At 41.3% G+C, this 25784-nt stretch overlaps 1 protein-coding gene and 1 non-coding gene across 2 annotated transcripts in view; both read left to right on the forward strand.

Annotated features, from left to right (window-relative positions):
- LOC126245881 (uncharacterized) overlaps window positions 1-25784 on the forward strand; it is a 695521-nt gene that overhangs the window by 594981 nt on the left and 74756 nt on the right. The gene's annotated exons all lie outside the window — the stretch shown is intronic.
- Trnaq-uug (transfer RNA glutamine (anticodon UUG)) lies at window positions 10564-10635 on the forward strand. Its single transcript has one exon. It is a non-coding gene; the product is annotated as a tRNA-Gln (tRNA).

Consider the following 25784-nt stretch of genomic DNA (forward strand, 5'->3'; position numbering starts at 1 on the left):
TGGTAAGGGTCCCATACGGACGAACAATACTATAACGTATTGTAAGCTATTTCCTTTGTTGAAGAACTGCATCACTTCAAGATTCTACCAATAAAACGCAATCTAGAGTTTGCCTTACCCGTTACTTGTGTAATCTAATCATTCCATTTGAGATCATTTCGAGCAGTCACACTCAGATACTTGTCGGATGTTACCGCTTCCACAGACTGGGCATTTATTTTGTACTCTTACATTAATGGGGATTTTCGCCTTGTTATACGCAGTAGGTTACACTTACTAATATTGAGAGATAACTGCCAGTCATTACACCACGTATTATGTTTCTGCAAATCGTCATTGATTTGTTCACAACTTTCGTGTCATACTACTTTCCTGTAGACTACAGCATCATCGACAAACAGTCTAATGCCGCTGTCAGTACCATAAACCAGATCGTTTATGTAAATCGTAAAAAGCAGCGGACCTATTACGCTGCACTGGGGCACACCTGAAGTTACGCTTGTTTCTGTTGAAGTCACCCCGTTCAGGACGACATACTGCTCCCTGTCTGCTAGAAAACTTCCTATCCAACCGCATTTGTCATCGGATACACCGTAAGCGCGCACTTTTTGGAGCAAGCGACAGTGCGGAACTGAACGCCTTTCGAAAGTCGAGAAATAAAGCATCAACCTCGGAGCTGGTATCTAGAGCCTGTTGTATATCATGCACAAAGAGGGCCAGCTGTGTCTCGCATGACCACTGTTTACTAAAACCGTGCTGGTTTCTGCAGATTAGCTTCTCAGAGTCTAGAAAGGTCATTATGTCTGAACAAAAAATATGTTCCATGATTCTACAACAAATCGATGTCAGTGAAATTGGCCGGTAATTTTGTGCATCCGATTTGCTACCCCTTTTTATAGATTGGTATGATCTGGGCCTTCTTCCAGTCCCGTGGAACTTTCCGCTGTTCCAATGATCTCTTCTTTGAAGGCACCCACACAACTGCAAAATGCATCAAGTTTCTACAAAATGATCTGCCAACATTGCTAGAAAACGCCCAACTGGAAACGCGTAGACGTATGTGGTATCAACATGATGGTGGTCCTGCACATTCTGCAATCAACACTAGGCTGACCCTTGACAGAATGTTCGACGGGCGTTTCACAGGACGTGGCGGACGCACAAATTGGCCAGCCTGTTCTCCTGATCTTACACCTTTAGACTTCTTTCTGTGGGGAACGTTAAAGGAGAGAACGTGTACCGTGATGTGCTTACAACCCCAGAGAATATGAAACATCGTACTGAGGCAGCCTGTGGCAACATCACACCACATGTACTGCGTCGTGTAAGACATTCACTACGCGGTACATTGCAAATGTGTGCAGCAAATGATTGGCACCACTTTGAACATTTATTGGCCTGGAATGTCAGACTACACTCTTTTACATTCTGTAATAGAAAACAAAATACAAATTTGTAAGTTTAACTACATTCTCATGTCAATGTACATTTTCTTCTACCAAATCAGTGCCGTACAGTATTCTTCAGAGAAAAAGACTAATAAAAATGTTAGCATGCGGATGTAAAGTGCTGTCCATATCTCTTCTGTACCTACGTTACATCACTGTTCTTTTTGTATCCCTCTTTGTTTCACTCACACGACTGAACTGCTGAGGAGTTACTAAAGCGTCAACTTTACGTTACAAATTACTCTGGATGTAATTAATATTTTACAATCTAAGAAACGGCATTGATTAAGTATTTGTTTCTATTTTCAGTTGAGCTAAAAATATCAGGTTGCCATTAAAAAAGTAAGTATTTGTTGAAAATCATACTTCCGGGCATTTCTCAGTGGTTTGTATTAACCAGTTACACCAGCCCCTCTCCTCACTTCTTGTCTGCGGAATTGGTTATTCAGTGTTTGTTGTGGTTTGTGTGATGCTTCCAGTAGTAATGTTAGGTGACTCAACCTCTATACTGCACGATCTGAATGCATTTCATTTACACCTCCTGGTGCACTTTGAAATTTTTGTTTTCTTCTTTATTGTTATTTCATCCCCCCGCGCCCCGTACGCACTTTGAAATACCACTTAATATTTTTGGCAGTGGTGGATTCTTTGTTTCCTAATACAACAGAAGGCCCGAATGTGGTCACAAAGATTTCGTAAAAGCGTTCCACATTTTACTGCACTGACGACTACTAACGAACATGTCTTCACAGATATGTACTGACTCGGTGGATATTTGACTAACAGAACACAGAACGTTACATTGGAGGGTGAACGTTCAACAGAAAAGAAAGTAACATCATGGGCGACTGAAGGAGGCGTGTAGCGCGCCCCCTTAAGTGGTCAATACTACTGCGCAATATTTGTTGATGTGCAATAATATTGAAGTGTAGGGGTGAGATTCGGAGGTTATCCAATAATATTGAGAACATCAAAAACTTGTGAAATATATTCGCTGCCCGGAAATACTGTGGAGTCTGTGGGCGGTATTGACAATGTCCTCGACAGTCTCTCGCGTGCTACGTAGGCCAAGGAGGTCAGATTAGGTTAGGTTTGTTGTTGTGCGTAAATGGGTTCAAGTCAAGACATGTTACGGCAAATGAGAGAAAAAACATGTGTTAAAAATGATGAACGTATGAACCGTTGCTCAATAAATATAGGGGTCGGGCACGAAGTAAGATGTATTAAAAATTTAATTAATGAAGCCTTATGAATAAAAGTATATTTAGACATTTATCACTGTGTCTTTCTCACTTAACCGAATATAATCCTTTAGTGCACCTATTATTGCACGACACGTTTTCCATAATTATGTCTCAAATACTGGAAGGTGAAACTGCAGTTGTAAATGTTAGGTCTTCGTAAGCCGGCCGTTGTGGCCGAGCGGTTCTAGGCGCTTCAGTCTGGAACCGATGGATGTGTATGATGTCCTTAGGTTAGTTAGGTTTTAGTTTTAAGTTCTAAGGGACTGATGACCTCAGATGTTCACTCACATAGTGCTGAGAGCCGTTTGAACCATTTGAGGTCTTCGTAAGAATTGCCAGTACAAAGATATCGTAGAGTAATATGTAAATGCTGACTTCATGGAAATGAGTCTCTTATTGTACGATTAATCAGACAGGATCAGAAGAATTTTCAGATTCTTCGTTGATGCTGTTGTCTCCACCAAAGTATCGGCGTTGGACAACCGTAAGGAAACGCACAAAGAAATGAACAAAATTTCCACTTAGTGTAATGAATGGATAGTTCTCTAAAAGTGCGCGTCGATAGGAGGTACTGTCCATAACAAAGAGAAAGAACTCGATAGATTCGGTAACAGGTTAGCGATGGATCGCCGGCCACGGTGGCCGAGCGGTTCTAGGCGCTTCAGTCCGGAACCACGCAGCTGCTACGGTCGCAGGTTCGAATCCTGCCTCGGGCATGGATGTGTGTGATGTCCTTAGGTTATTTAGGTTTAAGTAGTTACTAAGTTTAGGGAACTGATGACACCTCAGATGTTAAGTCCGATCGTGCTTAGGGCCATTTGAGACAGATTAGCGATGGATCACTTTGAGCATGTCTCGTAGTTTTCCTTCGTTCAAAACCCGAACGGGATAGAACAAAAGATCCGAAATAAATTGTAAAGCGGCTTGCGAAGTTTATAAGTAGATGCTAGCGAGATGAAAGCAGAGCTAAACATTTGCAGCAGATTAATAATTCAAAAGCCAAGATCACTTAAACACTGTTTAATAGATGACCGGTTTCAGTACACTAAAGATGCCATCATCGGATCTGTGGAGATATAACATGACAGGTTTGAGGGAGGGCTTACATGAGTTACACTATATACGTTACTATTAGTACAGCACCACATACCTGAACGCAGCTTAACTCTTTTGCAACTGAATGGTTTATTTGTGTATTCTAAACGTGTTCAGTGGTCTATAATAAACAGAAACTTATTTAATTATACATATTTTGAAAAGAGATATATAGTGTTCCTTGGTAGCTGATTTACGTTATCTAGCTATTTACAAATATATAATAACGTGACTTTTTCCGCTTGCATTCGTTTCGTGAACTTTTGATGTATCCATGTGTACTTGAGTATTATATCTGCTTTTTATTTTATACACATTCTCATAATATAATAAGAATTAAGTGATTTGCTTCGAAACACGAGGTGGTCTACTCCTAAGGCACTCATGTTGGCAACTGTTCTAGGTTCGAATTCCAGAATATTTGCTTCCTCTTCTATGGTGGACGAATTTCATAAAACCGTCTGTAGTAACTCTCCTTTAGTGGTACTGTCAACGATAACACTTCCATCGCTACTGCGCTATCTTGCCGCTGGTGTATTTTACGGAAGACCAGAATCTCTTTAGATTTCTGCCAGATTACCAGACAGAGTTTCGTTGTGTAAACTATTAAAACCATTATGCATCGAAGTCAGGGTTAAATTTTCAGCTTCTCAAAAACTTCGCCAATCTCGGAGGGTTTTGTAGCCTTTAAATTTGGCGTGCTTTCACGTTACTAGGACAGCAATGTTCTGATCTGTTCTGAACTTGTTTGGTATAAATCTCTCAATTGTTGTTGATACTATCTAGTCTACGCACAGCTCGGAAGGAATAGAGACACTCTCTCAGAAACGCGTCAAGCCAATTTTTAATTGCTTTTTTAACTAGATATATCTGGCGGCTATTTTTGGTAGGCTTGGATGTTAACGATATTCGGTCTCGCCACAACACCTTGTGGTCACTAAACCCTGTAACCGTCTTGATGCTCCCTATTTGCTCGCAGCTATTTGTTGCTGACAGATCAAGTACGTTTTAGTAACCATTTACACGTCGAGTGGTCTCCTGAACTAATTGACCAAAATAATTTCTGTAGGAAGCATTTAGTACAATTTCGGACGATGTTTTATGTCTACCACCGACTTTAAGCATGCATTTCACAGATGGTGAGGTCTGCCTTCATCTTGAAAGGCAGACTGGCGGTGTTTGCCAGTTCAGATACCCGCCGGAAACCAAAGTGAGCTGAAATCACCTTATATAACATGGGAAAGGAAAAGAAACATGGAGTGACGGACCCACGATAATCGCATCATTTGTCTTTTGACCGTTCACATTTATTTACAGAACACATTACACTAACAAACTGAGGACAACATTAACCATGCCAAGGAATGAGCAACAGGACTATTCTTTTACATATAATCAGTTTAACTACTGATCAAAGCCCCAAGCCACAAGCAATTAACAAATACGAAACTGAAAGACAATAAGGTAAGACATTTATTAATTATAGCAATTTGGCCTTGGAACAATTAGAGGACTTACTCTACCAAAACTTTAAGAAAAAAATCACCACTTATGGGTCTTGAAAGGATTTTAAAAAAATTAAATTAATTTCAGTATTAATCAGATGAGCATTTGAAAGGAATATCTGCTGCTGCGATTACTGATTATCAAATCACAAGTCCAAACATTAAATTTTCAGAATAGACCAACAATGAAAGTTAAGTGTCAACAGTTACGATCCAGCAAGATTTTCTTTTACATGCACTGAATGAATACAGAATAGAAGTGATAGCAAAGTATTTGCAAAAACATCTAAACCACTAGAGAACTAAGATCAATGTTTGCAAATAATAGCACAATAAGCACAGGCTGAAATAATATGATTTAGAAGATCTAAAGCTTGATCATAAATCGGATAATATTATCCATTTCAGGAGAGACGTAAAGTATTTGGCGGAAAATATTAACATAAGATCTTGTAAATAAGAGCATAGGCTAAACAAACTTAAGAAATACACTGCTAACGGGAACAGCTCCACTAAGTTAACGTCAGGCAGCTAGAAAAACTCCCGAAAGAAAATGTAATTTGCCCAAGCCTTAATAACTTATGGCATAAAACCTTTAAATCTACCATAACAATGAAACGTTAACGTACTGCTTAATAACATAAAACGGTATAATGGAGGCGTAATAAACGTCTCCCACCCCCCCACCCCCCCCCAAAAAAAAAACTTAACTGAATAGGTTGCAATGATTAATCTCAGAAAGTTACTTCAAATAGAAAAACATAGAAAAACAGTCAATAAGTCCTCTAGGCTACACAGTCAGAGACTTGTTTGCGCCAAAGTGAAATTCCTACGAGAAACAGAAGCTTACTTCTAGGAAGTGATACTTAACTGCTAGCATTTACAAGTATGGCTCTCTTCCATGGCACTTAGAATTCTGAGCAATCTAAAACACAGTTTGAACAGTATACATTAGTTCGTCAAATTTCCTTGAAATAATTAAAAAATTAAATAATAAACCCAAGAAAATATCCCAAGGCATTCAAAACAACCACTTAATAAACCAGATGTACCACGAGCATATGAGCAGTTTTATTAAACACTAGGGTAACAACAAACGGCCTTACGGCTCTCAGGAAAATAACAGTGATTTGAAAGCCACCAGATTTAATGTACCAAATAGCTTGTGGCGTAAACAAGTTACAGTAAGGCAAAACTTCGAGTAGCACCTATAATGGCAAGCAGCCACCGTTACACGTGCGGAAAAAGCACTAACCATAAAATGGATCAAACACACAACAGACCAGCTGCGGTTAACAATAATTACAACGGGGATAAAGCGAGTCACAGAGGCGGGCATATTACAGCGCGAGCGATAGCAACTGCTGCTACATCAAGACGTCGTTATTCAATAATTTCAGCTCAATGCAAAATGCCAGCATCTAAGATCGGACAGCATTGACTTAAGGGAAGACAATTAAGCTGAAGCACACGCGGTGAAAACTTCGATGCAGCCACTAACGGTACACTCGTAACTTATCAGTCTCTGCACACACAGGTCAGCGGGCCACACAGCTGACGGGCCGATCACTGTCGTGTTGCCCTCTTGCCACGTACCCAGACACTTCCCAACCCCACACGCTCTGGCGTTTTTTCAAGACTGCGCACCAGCGATAACACACAAGAAGCTAAGTGTAATTCATTCCACATAGCTGGGCGCCAGCAAATGAAGGGAGAAGGAAAGATTTAATTACGCCCCCCACAGCTCAAGAATCTCTTCCGATCCAAAACCATCAGTACCGACATCAGCCACCACCTTCAGTTGGTTCCATTCTGTAATCTTCCAGACATCAAGAAAGACCCACTCATCATTTGGAATGATACCTCTCAGTAAGTGCACGGAATGCACACTTTGACTTCTTCCTCTCCTTGGCAGCCATATCCCTGAGGGGGTTCCATCAAGTGCTAAACATTGGAGCTCCCAGCTACCATTAACCCATTAAGTACCAGTGTCCTATTTGAGGACAGAGCACATATTTATTTATAAATACACAATAAATTATTAATTTGCATCTATTATTGTTCTAAGTCATTTGTTGATGATTTTTATAACAAATGTATGCTTAGAGGACATTAAAAGCAATAAATCCTATCATTAATTGATTATTGAAAGGCTCACTTTTCGTTATTACAGGTATTTACTTTATCGACAATTTAGTAATATTTGTAATATGTGGCAAAGATCTTTTGGCGATTTATGAATATCTTATCCATTAGTAAATAATACAGTTCCAGATGGACAGTTTATCCGAGGCAAGCCTATTAGATTTGGCTATAAGTTGTGGTCTCTTTGTGGAGCAAGTGGCTACTGTTTTAAATTTGATTTATACTGTGGAAAGGATCCTGAAGATACTGCAAGGGATGACCTACTATTGGGATCAAGAGTAGTCCTAAACATGTTGGACTGCATTGAAAAACCCGACCATTGTGTGTACTTTGACAATTTCTTCACTAGTAAAGATCTTCTGATTCATCTGAGAAATTCGGGTTTTCGAGCAACTGGGACTGTCAGAGAGTATCGAGTCGGCGACTGTCCACTACTGAGCAGCAACGAACTGAAAAAGACAGTTCGAGGAAACTATGACTACCAGTTCGACAGGAATGGTGAAGTCTTATTTGTTCGATGGCACTACAACATATGCGTTACAATTGATACAAATTTTGACCAAGTTGAACCTTTGGAAGCAGCTACGCGGTACAGTAGACAAGCAAGTAAGAAGACACAAGTGCAACAACCTGCCGTTTTGAAGTCGTATAACGCGTACATGGGAGGTGTTGACCACCATGACTGGTTAGTTGGAAAATATGCGATGGTAATTAGAGGGAAAAAATGGTACTGGGTCGTATTACACGTTTGCTGGAAATGGCCCTCGCAAATGCCTGACTCTTCTACAGACTAGTACATGGGAAAAATGCACAGGATTTACTGGATTTCAGATGTGCTGTTACAGTTACATACCTGAAATTGGACACTGGAAGACCGAATATTGGACGTCCAATGGAATACCCATCAAGTCAGTTGAGAGTGACACCAGACATCAGGTTTGATGGAACTGGTCATATGACTGACAAAAGAAGCAGGCAAAGAAGATGTATAAGAGCTAAATGCAACGAAAACCAAAAATATATTGTGTTAAATGCCGTGTAACACTGTGTGTTAAGTGGATTGTACCATTTCACAAGATATAAATAGTTGAAACTAGAATACAGTTTAGTATCCTATACGATACTGTTAGATCCCAGTGTCCTATTTTGAGGACGGCCATTATATCAGTCTGTATAAATATTCTTTGGCTATTTTTGTACTTATTGTGGTTCATACACAATCTACATTATAATTAAGGAATAAAAAATTCAATTTAAAAAAAATTAATTTGGGAGTTAATGGGTTAATCCCATCGTCTGCGAATGCCCGGATCTTGTAGGCCGAGACGCATTCTGTGAAACTGGGCAAGCGACTGCATCTGGCTCAAAGCCACACAAATTAAACGCTGACAATTCAACTACACACGTAGCAACAACAATTACAAACATCTTAAATTGGAAGGATTAAACAGGTACTGTAATGTTATGAGGAAGGCGAACCAAAGACTGCGTTTTATTGGCGGATAGATACTGCAATGTTGTGGGGAAGGCGAACCAAAGCCTGTGTTTTATTGGCGGAACACTTAGAAGATGCAACAAATCCACTAAAGAGACTGCCTAGACTAAGCTAGTCCGTTCTCTGCTCGAATAGTACTGTGTAGTATGGGATTCTTACTACACAGGATTGACTGAGGGCATCTAAAAAGTTCAGAGAAGAGCAGCTCGTTTCGTATAAGCGGGAAATAGGGGTGAGTGTCATGTATTTGGTACGCGAGTTGGGTGACAACCATTAAAACAAAGACTTTTTCGTTGCGGTGAGATCTTTCTGCATAATTCTCCTCCGAATGCGAAAATATTTTGTCAGCGTCCACCTACATAGGGAGATTTGACCATCGTAATAAAATAACAGGAATGAGAGTTCACACGTAAAGATTTAAGTGTTTATTTTACCTGCGCGCTGTTAGGCAGTGGAAAGGTAGAGAAATAGTGTGAAAGTGGTTCGATGTACTGTCTTCCACGCATTTAAATTTGAACTGCAGAGTAGACACGTAGTTGTAGAAGAATCATAACCGAGACTTCCCCGAGGTTTTCCTTGATTGTAAGTTGGTCTCAGTTGGAATTCCCCTTCCCTGTATCAGATTGCCTGGTATTTGGCCCCCTCTCCACCTCCAGGTAGTAAATAGAAAGTATAAAAAAGTCTTCCATAATATGTAACAGCATTAAAATTCAGCATCTGTAGAGATTGCATGCATATTTGCAAAAACTGTGTTCCACATAATATTCTTTGTTTCTTGACAGTGTTGTTTGTTTTGCCTTTAAGTTTCAATTTCCTACATCAACTGCTCCTGAAGATCGGAAAAAACCCGAAACATGTAGTACAACAATAAACTAATTATCATCAAGTAGCTGGCATCAGTAACAGATAATTTGTTATTACAATGAATTTTTTGATAGTCACCGATAGAAACCTAGCAAGATTAACGTTAAGAAGCGATAACAGTTAACTTTATGAAGGTCCAGTGAAGCTCTTACGGGAATCAGGCAACAGCACGAAAACAGATATGTTCATGAATGAAAGCTACATAATTAAGGAGGTTGCATTAGAATTTCAAAATAATGTTATTACGCATCCGTAGAAAGCAAAAGCGGTTTGGTGAGAAAATTACCGTAGTCTACGGTAACGTGCAGCAAAAATACAAAAGAACTGTATCGAGGAGTGAAGTGCTAAATTGTAAGCAGTGTATAAACCAAATAATGTAGCTATCTTTCAGAAAGCCTCCACAAACAATTGAACATTCAGAATGAATAACAAATTTAATACTTTATTGATTATCAGCAGCTCATTTGCATTTTACTTCGTATCAAAACAACTGACAGTGAGTCAGAACGATCGTGAAACATAGTAAGCACAAACTAAAGGGGGGAAAAAAAATCGGAAATTGTTGCAGTTGTCCTTAGATTTTTTTTGGCTATTTCATAAACAGCGAAGATACGTAGCACTGAATATTTGAAAACACTGAAGTTACTACAGCAGATTGTAGCTGTGTGGTTTATGTTTTCTCACTAATAATTTACTACCATTCGATGTGATGCCCAACAGCTGTGTGTTACCGTCAAGTACACCGCTATGAACCGGCTAGCTCTCGCGGTCCCATGGTGTAATGGTTAGCACTCTGGACTTTGAATCCAGCGATCCGAGTTCAAATCTCGGTGGGACCTAATATTTTTAATTTGTGATAATTATCGTACTCGGCTCTGTATGTGTCGCGGATGACGATTCGAATTTTTGGATGACGATTCGAATTTTTTTTCTGGATTATGTCAGCAGTTATATGAAAAATATTGTAGTCGACTATTGCTCGTATTGCCGCTGCACTGGATTGGCAACTTTAGCAGCATGTATGTTGCTGCGCGGTATTGCTCTCGTAAAGAGATACGAATATTTTACAATGTAGGAAGTAACGACGATTTTCTCTGTTTCAAGATTTATACGGGCATTCTGCAAACTGACAGCGGTTACGCATCTGAGTTGACAATATTACAACTGTTCCTGACTGACTTTAACTCCTACTATAATCTGTACGAGGATAGAGCGATTAAATGACCAATTCTTGCATTTGAATAATAAAGTAAAACGTGAACTATTACGGTATATTAATAATTTTTACTTATGGACCGTCTGACAGCAACTGAATAAAACACAATTTTAGTGCCATACGCGTTTCGCCTTTATTGTGTTTTATTCAGTTGCTGTCAGACGGTCCGTAAGTAAAAATTATTAATATACCGTAATATTACACGCAACTGAGGAAGACAGGACTATAAAAGTTGAAGATGTTAAAACGTGAACTATTGCAATAATAGTAATATGTTTACTTTAGTACTTAGTATACTGCTTCAGTGTAACATCTAAGAAATCGCAAATGTCGGAAAACTTGAGAACTTGTATTATGCAATTAATTTAGTAGCTATGGTAGTAATAAACTCTCATAACTTTAACAATGTCATAATTGACACAATATAAATTCGAAGGCTGAACTCACCATTGTTAGTATTTCATTTAGCTATTTCACTTCGAGTATGAACTCAAGTCTGAAACTGTCGCTAATGTGAGCCTGCAAAAATAGTGAATACTGTCTCTTTCAGTTGTTTCCATCTACGTTCAGAGAGTAAGTCTTTTTTTTTTAATTTTATGTCCTCAGTGTAGAGACTTTCCCTTTCGGTTTTCCGTTGCTTAGCTTCGTGTGGTTTGTCGGTTGTACTTGTAATGTATTGTATTGAACTGGGATCTAGAAACGACGAAGAGGCTTCGTCCCCGCCGTAGCCCTCAGTGGCTCACAACCCCACAACACGCTACAGCAGTCCACAATCACCCCACCGCTGCCCCACACCGAATACAGAGTTATTGTGCGGTTCGGCCCCCTGTGGAGCCCCCCCCCCCCCCCCCCAACGGGAACGTCTCACACCAGACGAGTAACCCCAGATGTTTGCGTGGCAGAGTAATTATGGTGATCGCGTACGCGGAGACAGTGTTTGCGCAGAAGTGCCGACAAAGTGTAACAGACGGAATAAGGGAAACCAGCCCGCATTCGCCGAGGCATATGGAAAACCGCCTTTATCCATAGACTGGCCGGCACACCGGCACCCGGCCGGAAAGCAGTGCGTTCGACTGCCCGGTTAACCGGGCGGCGGGTTCGGTTCCACTTACAAAGTGTGTCGGTTTTTTTGTTGACAGGATAATGTGCGCCTTTACCTGTGTAGAATTTTACCGGGCAGGTAGTAAGCCAATCTACGTGGACAGGCACTCATTCAAGCAACTGAAAAGCAACCTGTCTTAAAAGTACCTTATAATTCCTAAAAGCCCTTGTCATTTTCGAAACATTAGTTTTCATGCTATTTTATTCACTAAAATTCAGCTGTGAAATTTGGAAACTGATGTACAGGGTGTGTGAGACAAGCTGTTCACCTCAAATTCCCTGCATAGTTTAAGATACAGTATTTCTGTTTTCATTCAGATGAGGTTGTGGAAAGGTTCACACGAAATACGTATAGTCCCTTTTCATAGCTGTATTAATTACAGGTATATCGGTATCAACTTCACTTTTACAAATAGAACTATCGTAATTTTTGTTCTAAACTAAGAAATACGAATTCAAAGTTTCACTCTTCAAAATGCGATTAGTAGTACTGGAGAAATTACAATACTTAGAGCTTAAGAGTTATTGCTTGGAACTTGAAACCGATTGCTATGTTACGCGGAAGCTTGTGATTTCATATCCAATCAGGAATACATCGTCGGATAAGGAGGAAAGAAGATTGTTGCTCTGAAGTAATACCAGCATAAAACAGTAACACAAGAAATACAGCTTTCATTCTGCCTGTGTCGTTCATACATGTCGAAAAAAAAATATATTGGAAGGGCACTGAAATATTACGCATATGGTAAATCTGAAACGAGCAGAGCGAACGAAATGGATGTTCTGGCAGCTGTTGTTCATAATCCAAATGCTGCTCATGGACGCGGAAACGCACGTGACTAAGATTCAAAATCGTTAAGAAATCTTAAGAATCTATGTAGAATAAAACTATGACTCACGACTGTAGATCTATTACGGCTGTAGCAGCGATACTCACCTTTTCCGTATGCCATAGCTATGGCCATAGATGTACGCACCACATTCATAAATTATGGATGAAGAGAAATAAAATTGTTCCACTGCTCATATTACGTGACTTGGCTTGTTCTGGAAATTGTGACTGCGGTGCATCCTTCCAGTCAATCCACTGACTGTCCTCTTCGAGCGTAAAACGAACGATAATGGACATACACGACGCATAGGATGAAGCGTTCGAATGGATTAGGGAACTAGATTTGGAGGTGTAAGATTCTACGAGCTTGTTATTGTGTACATTTGTCCAAAAATGGTATATATATATATATATATGTTGATTTCATCATAAGATAAATAATTAAATAAACTGCAGCGCCATTGGCGTGAGAAAGAGGGAGCAAGGTTGAGAATGAGAGGGAAGCAATTCAGACAAGGACAAATCCGGCAATATAAAACATTCTCCACCCTTGGTGGACAACAATGACAACACCTCCACAAGCCGTCAACAATAGAGTTGTAGAACTACCGTAGGTTACCATAATGAAGCAATCAGTGTTTTAGTAGATTCCCTTTCTAATAACTAAGTGAGGCTATATAAAGGGTCACGTAACCTGTTCCACCTAGTTATCCTTCAGCCTGTTACTTACAAACAAACAATATTTATAGCAAAATTGAAACTTCAGGGTTTTGAACACGACTGTTATTCAGCAACCATATACTAATTTCAACAAAGGATTAAACAACCAACCGGTTGCGCGTAAACGATGTAAATGTTGCTAAATTCTATAAAATAATACATAGAAAATGAGGTATGACCCAAAACACATTAACAAAGATGACAATTTTCATGAGGCGCAAAAGTTACCTACGTAAAATTACGTTACACCTGTGCTCCTGTCAAAAGTAAAACATAACATTCTAGCCTTTGCCACGTGTGCCCAGCTGGGAATAACATCAGACTGATCGGCCCAGTGGCTTACATTGCTGTCACGAAAACAATACGAGTTGCGCAGCCAATCAGGCGCGGACAGTAACATGTGACCATTTGAAACATTGTAACAGAAATACTTGAAAAACGACAGTGAATTTTAAAAACAAAATATAAAATATCTTTTTGAAAATACACAGTAGTCAAGCAGATTAAGTTTAATAGAGTCTTCTGTTAGGCTTTACAGAAATGACTATTACGTAAAAATCAGAATGACGTAGAAAAAATTTTACAAACAGCTGTACAATCCAGACATATTTGCATTAAGGTAACTTCTGCAGCACGTATCTAAGAGATCAGCATAAAATAATTTTTCGAAACCAGTATCAGGGAAAATTTAATAAAAATAGAAGAATCAAAATTCCGCGAGCGGTGGATTGAAATCATTGAAAAAATTTTTGTTACGTAGTTGTAACTGTTCACTGAGGATGAGACCATCATTCTCAGAAATATGCTTGAAAACCTCTAGCTCTCCCAGTACATTGAGCCTCTAACCTTTCTTTTGTCTATTTAAAATGGAAATTTCTTCAACACGATCCAGTTTGTGTCCGGAAATCAGCAGATGATGAGCAAATGTGGAATTGTGTACATTAGTGCCTCTTTTTTCCAGCAAATGTTCCTTGTACATGAAACTAGAAGAGGCTCCAGTTTGTCCTATATAATGCACGGGACACGTATCGCAAGTGATTTTATACACTCCTGAATTGTGTATCGAAGCAACTGTGGACTCAAGGCTGTGGATGAGATTTTTTTGCAAGTTACTGTTCGTGGAAGAGGCAACTCTGAATCCATACTTTTTAATCAGAAGACGACGAATTTTATACGAAATAGGGCCAAGAAAGGTATCGAGAAAACATTTTTATACTCGTTACTGTCAGGAATAGCACCGCTGCTAAAACTGGCCACTTTAGCGTCAGTTTTAACTTTGAAGATCTTCTCAACTAAGGTGGGATCACAGCCGTTATTAACTGAAAATAGTTTTTATTGTGATCATTTCTTCATTAAGCTTGTCAGGTGACGAAGGTACAGAGACTGCACGATGAATGGTTGACTGGAAAATTGCTTTCTTATGGGAATGAGGATGCACTGAACTTGCGGGTACAATTTGATCTGTATTAGTGGCTTTTCGAAAAATACTGAAAGAAAGTCTGTCGTTGTTAATAGCAATACTGAGGTCCAAGTAATTAAGCTGACGGTCGTTATTTTCTGAGTCACAAGTGAAGCTAATTTTTTCATGAAGACTATTGAAAATTACAAACAAATGCTGAATTCCTTCCCGGGAACCACTGTATATGATCAAAATGGCATCTACCTACCGAGCATAAGACAAAATATGAAATAGCAATTTCTGTAAAGCCTAACGGTTGGCTGTATCATACTTAATCTGCTTGACTATTGAGTATTTTTAAAAAGACATTAAGATCTCTCTATATTTTGTTTTTAAAATAACTGTCTTTTTTAAGAATATTTCTGCTCTAATGTTTCAAATCGGCATATGTTGCTGTCCGCGCCTGATTGGCGGCGCAACTAGTTTTCGCGGCAGCAGTGTAAGCCACTGGGCCGATCAGTCTGATATTATTCCCAGCTGGGCACACGACGTGGCAAAGGATAGAACGTTATGTTTTACTTTTGACAGGAGCATAGCTGTTCCGAACTGTGGCTGTTGCTTTTGAGTAATGTACTTTTGCGTAAGTAACCTTTGTGCCTCATGAAAATTGTCATCTTTGTTAATGCGTTTTTAGTCATACCTTATTTCCTATGTATTATTTTATAGGATTTAGCAACATTTATTCTGATGAAGACACCCCTAGTAGGAGTCAAAAACTAGGTAAATGTACCTACCGTTTATGTGCAACAGGTTGGTTGGCTGTTCAATCCTATGTCGAAAAAAAAAAAAAATGAAACTGTTCCACTGTCCTGAATGTAGGTTTGATGGCATCCATTACAAAATATAAGTGCTTGAATTCCACAGAGCGAAACATGGTGACCTGCGATACAAGAATGCTGTGTGAAGAGGCGTGGCTCTGCATTTTGGTACACTTAAGACCAAATAACATGTCCTGCATTCCCTCGACAGATTCCCTTCAGAAAGATGTGCGCTATATTTAATTCAGGTTTTATTCTAAAACTTGTTGCTTTGTAACACGACATAGAGGGATGTTGTAATACAAATAAAAAAAGGCAATACAGATTCATCGGATAGCGCTAGAGAAAAAAAAGAGTATCATTAAAAATAACACAAAACAAAAATATATCAAATCGCTTCACTACTTCGGCGAGCTTATAAAAAACATGTTTCTGTTTTTCATAAACAACTTTCGCACTTATCAATAATAATAGTAAACTCTTGCTTTTGATCATTGTCTGTTGAGTACAATATAACAACAGTAATTACATATATATTTTTATGTTTCTGCATCTAGATTGTACTTACAACAAAATTAATTGCTTTAGTTGTATATAAGCACAGAAATTACGCATTCAAGTAATTTATATTACTTATATGTTTTGTAAGGATATAAAATACACAGTGGTCTAACACTGAACGATGTGCGGTTCTAGTTATGTGCAAACCAAACAAACAAAAACGAAAAAAAAAAGAGAAATCGTCGACTCCCAGTTTCTCTCACACACATTCATTTAGATTTCTTCCCCTACCAACGCTACCATTTACTACGTTATTTAAGTACTTTACCAAAACTACCGACGCGTAGTACTTGCACAGCGAAACTCTATTTAGCAGCAACCTCCAACAGGCTGGTCCGCCGGCAATAGCACCCGGTCATATCGCGATACTGTCGTGTGGCTGCAGCAATGTTGACAGCAACACTACTCTCACCACACGGCACAGCACACAGGGACCAGCACGTGTGGGCGATTATCGTTAGTGGACCCTCGAAATATGCAAAAAGGGCACGTGATGTGATGGCAGTGTGCGAGCATGTTGGAAACCACATGACAATTCAATACCCTTGTCAACATTTTATCTTTCAGACAAAGACAATCTGGGGGAGGGGAGGGGATGCTACCCTTATGTGGGGGATGTATTAGTGGGATGGAAGGGAGGCCGTGACGCGCGTCTGTACTGCCTGATAATATCAATCTGTTTGTTTGTTTAATGAAGCTCTCCACCTTCAGCATAACAATGCACCATTCCATCGTTCCTGAATTCTCAGAATTGTTTGAAGAGCACTTCAAAGACATGAGGGTGCCGACGTGGCCCTCCAGTTCACTTAAACTCGATCCAACTGACTAAATCTGCGGCGTCACTGAACGATATATTGTTGTCTTGAGCCAAGCCGTAACCAGTATAGGTGATATTTGGACGGCGGCGGTTGAGCACTGATGGATCACGTTGACTCCAGAATTTGTCATGTCTCGTCGACTCCATTTCATAATTCGTTTCCGCAGTCATCACGCTACATCTACATCTACATCTACATTCATACTCCGCAAGCCACCCAACGGTGTGTGGCGGAGGGCACTTTACGTGCCACTGTCATTACCTCCCTTTCCTGTTCCAGTCGCGTATGGTTCGCGGGAAGAACGACTGTCTGAAAGCCTCCGTGCGCGCTCTAATCTCTCTAATTTTACATTCGTGATCTCCTCGGGAGGTATAAGTAGGGGGAAGCAATATACTCGATACCTCATCCAGAAACGCACCCTCTCGAAACCTGGCGAGCAAGCTACACCGCGATGCAGAGCGCCTCTCTTGCAGAGTCTGCCACTTGAGTTTATTAAACATCTCCGTAACGCTATCACGGTTACCAAATAACCCTGTGACGAAACGCGCCGCTCTTCTTTGGATCTTCTCTATCTCCTCCGTCAACCCGATCTGGTACGGATCCCACACTGATGAGCAATACTCAAGTATAGGTCGAACGAGTGTTTTGTAAGCCACCTCCTTTGTTGCTGGACTACATTTTCTAAGCACTCTCCCAATGAATCTCAACCTGGTACCCGCCTTACCAACAATTAATTTTATATGATCATTCCACTTCAAATCGTTCCGCACGCATACTCCCAGATATTTTACAGAAGTAACTGCTACCAGTGTTTGTTCCGCTATCATATAATCATACAATAAAGGATCCTTCTTTCTATGTATTCGCAATACATTACATTTGTCTATGTTAAGGGACAGTTGCCACTCCCTGCACCAAGTGCCTATCCGCTGCAGATCTTCCTGCATTTCGCTACAATTTTCTAATGCTGCAACTTCTCTGTATACTACAGCATCATCCGCGAAAAGCCGCATGGAACTTCCGACACTATCTACTAGGTCATTTATATATATTGTGAAAAGCAATGGTCCCATAACACTCCCCTGTGGCACGCCAGAGGTTACCTTAACGTCTGTAGACGTCTCTCCATTGATAACAACATGCTGTGTTCTGTTTGCTAAAAAATCTTCAATCCAGCCACACAGCTGGTCTGATATTCCGTAGGCTCTTACTTTGTTTATCAGGCGACAGTGCGGAACTGTATCGAACGCCTTCCGGAAGTCAAGAAAAATAGCATCTACCTGGGAGCCTGTATCTAATATTTTCTACTACATGTTTCTCTCTAAATCAGCTAGATGTAAGTGAGAAGGTAGTTAAAAGATAACGAGATATTGCGTTGCTCCAGGAGAATTTTCCAGCTGATTATGATACACCAAACGATGAAAGCAGTGTTCCTGAAACAGAATAAGTTCCTGAAGGATTAAGACCAGCCCAACGAAAAATGACAAAACGCCATATAGCAGCCATCAGTAGGAACCCTCTACTTATACCCCAGAAGTTGAAGGAATTAAATTTCACGATAGCCGTAATCGCGTAAAATATCTCCAATCTCTTTTTAGAACAAAAAGAAGTAGCCTCGAAATATTCACTTTCAGATAAAGTTTGAAACTAAAATCTTTGATTTGGTGCCCTGATTTTATTGCTAGTCGTGGGAGATGTAAAAACTGTGCTATGTATTACATAGAATCAAGAATACTTTCATACTGTTCCCAATATAATGTAATGGAAGAAAAAGCCGTTTTTATCAATCCCATTTCTCATGGAGTAATGTTTGTTGATAACTGTGCCATTGTGACCTGACGGGCCTCAAGTCTCATTTTTAAAAAGTTAAATTAAGGTAGAGCCGCGCGGGATTAGCCGATCGGCCTCAGGCGCTGCAGTCATGCACTGTGCGGCTGGTCCCGGCGGAGGTTCCAGTCCTCCCTAGGGCATGAGTGTGTGTGTGTGTGTGTGTGTGTGTGTGTGTGTGTGTTTGTCCTTAGGATAATTTAGGTTAAGTAGTGTGTAAGCTTAGGGGCTGATGACCTTAGCAGTTAAGTCCCATAAGATTTCACACACATTTTTTAAAAAAAAATTAGGGTAGAAATATACACTGGGGTGACAAAAGTCAAGGGATATCTCCCAATCTGACCTTTTGCACGGCGTAGTACAGCTGGTCGATGTTGCATCTACTCAACAAGCTGTTGGAAGCCCTCTGTTGAAATTTTGAGCCATGCTGCCTCTTATAAACGTTCAAGGTGTTGCCGGTATAGGACTTTGTGCACGAACAAACCTCTCGGCTATGTCCCATAAACGTTCGGTGGCATTCATTTCGGACGATATGGGTTGCCAAATCATTCGATAGAACTGTCTACATGTTCAGCAATTGTGGCCCAGTGACATGACACATTGTTATTCATAAAAATTCCATCGCTGTTTGGAAACACGAATTTCAAGAATAGCTGCAAATGATCCTCAAGGAGCCGAACATAAACACTTCCAGTCAATGATCGGTTCAGTTGGACCAGTTCGACCAGAGGACCCTGTCCATTCCCTGTAAACACAGCCCACTCCATTATGGAGAAGCCACCAGCTTGCACAGTGCCTTGTTGACGACTTGGATTCATGACTTCGTGGAGTCTGTGCAACACTCGAACCCTAATGTCAGCTCTTAACAACTGAAATCAGAACTCACCTCAACAGGTTTTCCAGTCGTTTAGGGTCCCAACGAAATGGACACGAGCTCGGGAGAGACTCTGCAGACAACGTCGTGCTGTTAGCAAAGGCACTCGCGTCGGTCGTCTGCTGCCATAGCCCACTAACACCAAATTTCGCCGCACTGTCTTAACGGATATGTTCGTCGAACGTTCCACATTGACTTTTGAGGTTATTTCACGCAGTGTTGACTTTCTGTTAACAGTGACAACGTTGCGCAAACGCCGCCTCTCGGTCGTTAATTGAAGGGCGTCGGCCACCCCGTTGGGAGGTAATGCCTGAAATTTGGTATGCCCAGCATTGTGGATCTCGGTATATTGAATTCCCTAAAGATTTCCAAAATGGAATGTCTCATAACTCTAACTACCATTCTACGTCCGAAGTCTGTCAGTTCCCGTCGTGCGCCCATAATCACGCCGGAAGAATTTTCACGTGCATCAACTGAGTGACAATGACAGCTACGCCACAGCACTGCACTGCACTTTTGCGCCTTGTGTACACGATACTACCAACATCTGTATGAGCATATCGCTGTCCAATGACTTCTATCACCTCAGTGTATACTGTATATTTTTTTGTTTTTCTTTATACTAAAGCAATTTCGAACGGACTATGACATAAAAATTTGAACATTTCGATATCAACGAAAAATATTCAGGCCACAAAGCGTTAAGTAATCATACGCATACGGTAAAAGAAGTAGGGGGCTAAACTATGGCTTCGTGGGCAATGACTGCTGCTTCTCTTTGGGTTGGTATTCATTTTAATGAATAGATGAAGATACTGAAGAAACATTCTATTTTCAGACATGGACTCCCATGCAGAGCCTCTTCTAACCCGCGTCCATTGAAGGCGGCAGAAGTTTGCGAAAGGAAATTTGTAAAGGGTCTGTATTCGCAAATGCGCGTAAATTCCAGACGCATTAGCCAATCGTCACCCAGGAATCGCAGCTGGATTGTTTACGGCGGAGCATGCGCCGTGAATCACCCAACTGGCAGCGTAGCCTCTGCGCGACTCTTGTTTCGGGAGAAAATTTATGCTGTTGCATGGGCGTTGTGGCAGCCGTCACGCCGGACAATACTGCAGACGACGTCCAACGAGCCATGCTTCTGGCCTGCAAAATCACATTACGGCGTCTCGGGAACAAAGGAACTGTTATGCAGCTTCCATGCGAAAGTAAACGCTTTGCTGTCTGGCTCCTCTTCAGTTTCTGCAGGAATGGACTTGGTAAAGGCGAAGCTTGAAAAATTGTTGCTTTGCCATTTCCGCTGCTTCGCGCCTTTTCCAGATGGCGCCTGAGCAACCCGTGTTTCAGTTTTAGCCCTCCTAGATTCTTCCAGCAGCATTCAAAATCGTACACTAAAAACGAAGAACAAAGCTATCGGAATACTTACTAATGTAACGGCCGAGGGTGTCAAAAATATACTACATGTTCCTCCTAAGAAAGTGTCAGATGCCATTTTGTCGGTGTTTTTATAGAAACACTCAGTTTTACCCTTGCGGTGTGTAGATAGTGTCAACCAAAACATGAGATGATTCACAGGACGACCAGCGTCAGCAGGAATCAGTGTGATGATGATATTTGATTTGTGGGGGGCTCAACTGCGCGGTCATCAGCGCCCGTACAAAATCCCAATTTTGACATAGTCCAGTTTTTACACAATGCAATCTAGCCACTGTCACGTATGATGATGATGAAATAAGGAGGAGCCAAACACCCAGTTCCCGGGCAGAGAAGATCCCCAACCCGGCCGTGATCCAGAGAGGAATCAGTGTATGAGGTAGGGTTTCCATACCAATATTTGCCATGCTGTTCTCTTTTATTCCATTCGCTTACAAGTAGCAATGACACATATCCGTCTGTACGCCATCTTTCTTCCAAAGATTCTCGTTTGTGAATCCTTTCACTGTTACACTTTATAAAGTGGACTATCCCGACCTGATACGTTTCTAATCGTCGAAATGGCTACCTTCAAGAAGATATTTCGGTAACAATCTTTGTGCCACACATACCAAAGGCGATGTACAGAACTGCTTATCTACGAGTACTCCGAAAACACGGTATAAAGACAAGTACGCCAACAAAGTCAGCGAGTGCGTCAGTTTGGTCAAAGACAAACGTAACCCATCCGCAGATTGAGCGGGATAGCGCAGTGGTTAACACACAGACTTTGTACTCGGGAGGACGACGGTTCAATCCTGTGTTCGGTCATCCTGGTTTAGATTTTCCGTGATTTCCCTAAACCGCTTAAGGCAAATGACGGAATGGTTCCTTCAAAAGGGTACGGCGCTTTTCTTCTCCAACCTTCCCTAATCCGAGCTTGTGCCCCGTCTCTAATGACCTCGTTGTCGACGGGACATTAAACCCTAATCTCCTCCTCCTCCTCCAAATACTAAGCACTTGCGGCACAGTGTAGTTTGGACTGACGGGATGGCCCGTAAACCTCAGTATCGGGGAATGTAAACGAAACTGTAGGCTACGACAGACGGAAAAATCGGCTGAGCACGCACTCTGTGATGAGGAACAGTGCATAAAATCAGTCGAAAAAGAAGATCTGTTTGCGGAAATGAGTTAATGTAGCAATTTGTTCCGATAAGCCATTGCCATTTGCAAGCATGTTAACAGTTTCAGAAATAGGATGGGTGCTGGATTTCTGTTTGAGAGAGAACGATGGCCACAGGTATCAAGTGTGAAGACATACCGGTAATGACAGCGGGAAAGTCCAAGGACAACACAACTTCAGCCCACTACGAGCAACAGTGTAATTCTTTGAGTGTGCCAGTCACTCGTGCTGGCGAAATATCAGATTATCATGCAAAACAGCCGTCAACCGAAGAAGCCGAAACAGACGCGAATTCCGTTCAGTTTCGTAAATTTCATCCCTATAATTGTGATGTTCAGTGTGCTTCGCCTCAGGGCACAACTACGCATCTGCTGCTTGTCTATTATGAATTTCTTCAATGTCTGGTGCATCCTCGATATTTTAAAGCGATTTTTTTTATTGTGATGCAAAAAGAGACAGCCAGAGTTGCACCGAAAACGGATGTTTATTTATTCGGTGACTGGTTTCGGGATACACCCATTCTCAAACCAAGCAATGTTATCCAAGTATAATGTCCCTCAAAATAGCGGTAAGCAAAGTGCGTCTGGCCCCAGTCAACATCTTCTAGGCTCTTAAAGCGCAATGCCATCAGTGTAAACATCGTGCCAATTCATTTTAAGTTCATTCTACACAGTTGCAAAGAATGGTTTGTTAACTAAGGATGCTGGATATGAACCCAATATATCACCGATGTAACATTCTTGAATAATCTATAAGTTCTTAGAATTCAGCTAAAGCAACAAATGCAGTGTCAAGACGACATTCCTGCAGTTGGGAGTGGTGTACAAAAGTAGGGAAACGCCAAAAACACAACACATTATCATGCCTAATACGGTGTAGGAAAATCGTTGGAATTCAAAACAATTTCCAGTCGTCTCGGAATGGAAAAATGGAGGTCCAGTATCGTTTTCAAGGGTATCTTATACCATTCTTCCTGCAAAAAAAGTGGCAAGTTTACTTAACGATGATGGGGTGGATAGCGATCAAAGTAGCCTACAAGGCTCAATAAATTTGAAATCTGGTAACTGTGGTGGCCTGGATATGCCACAATTCATTCTCGAGCTCACAAAACCAGCCTTGGACGATGCGAGCTGTGTGAACAGAGGCCCTGTGTGTGTGTGTGTCTGAGTGAATGCCAAAGGGACTAACCTGCTGAGGTCATCGGTCCGTAAACTTACACACAACTTAAACTAACTTACGCTAAGGACAACACACACACACACACCTACGCACGAGGGAGGACAGGAACCTCCGGTGGGAGGGGCAGAGGCCCTGTCGTCTTGAGACACATCATCAACACTGGGGAACAAAACGTTGACCCATAGGATGGACCTGTTCTGGCAAAGAGGCCACATGGTACCTAGTAATAATGCGATCTTGCAGAGTACCCCCTAAACCTATGGAATACCACGATATGGCTGCACAAATCAAATCTGGACACCTGACTGAAAATAGCGTCCTCCATCAGTAACGCTGGAATTCAGTATGGTATTGGCTCACCCTTAGCATTGATGACAGCTTCCACTCTCGCAAGCCTACGCTCAATCATGTGCTGGAAGGTTTCTTGGGGAATAGCACCCCTTTCTTCACGGAGTGCTGCACAGAGGAGAGATAACGATGTCAGTCGGTGAGGCCTGGCACGAAGTCGGCGTTCCAAAACATCCCAAAGGTGTTCTATAGGATTCAGGTCAGGACTCTGTGCATGCCACTCCATTACAGGAATGTTATTGTCGTGTAACCACACCGCCACAGGCCGTGCATTATGTACAGGTGCTCGATCGTGTTGAAAGTTACAATCGCCATCCCCGAATCGCTCTTCAACAATGGGAAGCAAGAAGGTGCTTAAAACATCCATGTAGCCCTGTGCTGTGATAGTGCCATGCAAAGCAACAAGGGGTGCAAGCCCCCTCCGTGAAAACCACGACCACACTATACCACCACCGCCTCCGAATTTTACTATTGGCACTACACACACCCTGCCTTCGGATTGCCACATTGTGTACCGTGATTCGTCACTTCACACAACGTTTTTCCACTGTTCGGTCGTCAAAAGTTTACGCGCCTTACACCAAACGAGGCGACGTTTGTCATTTACCGGTGTGATGAGTGGCTTATGAGCAGCCACTCGACCATGAAATCCAAGTTTTCTGACCTCCCGCCTAACTGCTATAGTACTTGCAGTGGATCTTGATGCAGTTTGGATTTCCTGTGTGATGGTCTGGATAGATGTCTGCCTATTACACACTTACGACCCTCTTCAACTGTCGGCGGTTTCTGTCAGTCAACAGACGAGATCGGCCTGTATGCTTTTGTGCTGTACGTGTCCCTTCACGTTTCCACTTCACTATCACATCGGAAACAGTGGACCTAGGGATGTTTATGAGTGTGGAAATCCCGCGTACAGACGTATGACACAAGTGACGCCCAACACCTGACCACGTTCGAAGTCCATTAGTTCCGCGAAGCGCCCTATTCTGTCTCTCACAATGTCTAATGACTACTGAGGTCGCTAATATGAAGTACGTGGCAGTAGCTTGCAGCACAACTTACCTAATATGAAAAACATATGTTTATGGGGATGTCCGGATACTTTTGATCACATAGTGTAAATTTGGCCAGAAAATGGAAACAGTGAGCAATAAGAATCGTCCGACTTCCTTCCATTGCTCTTAAGTTCAGGTTTTAAGGCTTAGGCACCACTTTTTCCTGTTAGAGGCGTTAGCATAGCTGATGAGTGTTTTTGGAATTGCTGCTCGCCAAGCAATTCCCTGCTTCTGGAGCTTACTTCGTGTTCTTTTTATGCTGACAGGGTTCACGAGGGCGACATTCAGTTCTGCAGTGACTTCTGCAGCGGTCATCATCTTATTTTTCGTCACAGTCCTCTACAATGGACCATCTGTCACGGTCACTTGACACACAGTTTTATCTGCGTTATGACTTAGCGAATAATGTTTTTCCGCTTTCCCTGTATGCGGTATAAATCTTCGATATGGGCTTTCTGAAACACCAGATTTGTCGGCTACCTTGTCTACAGAATCACCCACCATGAAGAGCACCGATAATTTCTCTTAGCTTCGACATAAGGCATTCACAATCATACAGAATATTGTTCTCACCGAGACTCGGACATTGTACAGTTGTAGTTTGTGGTCAAATAAAACACCACGACCTGTAGGCTTGGCTAGCA

The sequence above is a fragment of the Schistocerca nitens genome, chromosome 1 (assembly GCF_023898315.1).
Source record: "Schistocerca nitens isolate TAMUIC-IGC-003100 chromosome 1, iqSchNite1.1, whole genome shotgun sequence".
NCBI lineage: Eukaryota > Metazoa > Arthropoda > Insecta > Orthoptera > Acrididae > Schistocerca > Schistocerca nitens.